The sequence below is a fragment of the Pseudophryne corroboree genome, chromosome 4, assembly GCF_028390025.1.
Source record: "Pseudophryne corroboree isolate aPseCor3 chromosome 4, aPseCor3.hap2, whole genome shotgun sequence".
In the NCBI taxonomy this organism is placed as follows: Eukaryota; Metazoa; Chordata; class Amphibia; order Anura; family Myobatrachidae; genus Pseudophryne; species Pseudophryne corroboree.
This window is the reverse complement of record NC_086447.1, coordinates 76,148,564-76,149,536: the sequence shown is the minus strand read 5'-3', so window position 1 is coordinate 76,149,536 and position 973 is coordinate 76,148,564.

Here is a 973-nt window from a genome sequence, read left to right as displayed (position 1 = left end):
TACACTAGGGCAGTGGCTCAATAACAAAAAATTCACTGCACCGTCCTGCTTAGTACTTTACCGAATCCACCCGAACTAAACTTACCCCATCCAGGGCTGCTGTGGGGGCTCAGGAGGGGCTGCTAAAACATCTAAGGGGCTGCTTTTTAAAAAAATGAAATATGAAAAAAATAAACAAGACACACAGGTATGCTCACATGCATGTAACTGGGACATGTTTCAAAAGGAAAGGGGAGAAGGGAATGGTTAGTTGCACAGGAAAATTGGAAGATACCCCAAATTGAAATATAGTATCAATTATTAATAATGTCTGTAGGGGGTGCTACCACAGATCATGTCACGGTTGAGGATAAGGAAGAAAAAGAAAGGAAAGGGATCTGTCTTCGGTGCACAAATTTTAAAATGTAACTTTTAATTAGTTGCTTAAAATATGACACGCTTGAACTTTAACGTGTTTGGCTGATCAATATGATGTTATAATCAGATCCCGGCAACCTACATATATTTTATGAGCGGCTCGTACTACCTGACTATGGAGTATTATCATAATAGAATATGACTACAGCTTTGCCGGTACTAGCACGCCCAGATTAATGTCTGCAGGTAATCTGCATATACTATATGAGTGGTCCCCATTACCCGATCACGGAGCTACCATATTAGAATTTGTTTATAGGACTGCCGGCACTAGCACTCACAGGCAACCTGCACATATTGTAGGAGTGGTTACCACTATTTGAGTACGGAGCTATCATATTAGAATTTGATTAAAGGTTGACGGGTACTAGTATGCCCAGAATGATACATATAGGCAATATATGAGAGGAGAATGGATAATGAAGTGTAATGCCATCCGATTCCTCCTTTCTGTCTTCTGGTTCAGTCACAGTACATGTCCAAATAGAATAATTTGAACCAACCATACGATCCTGAGGTGTTATGAATAACTGAAATGGGGCAGTTCATGTACACC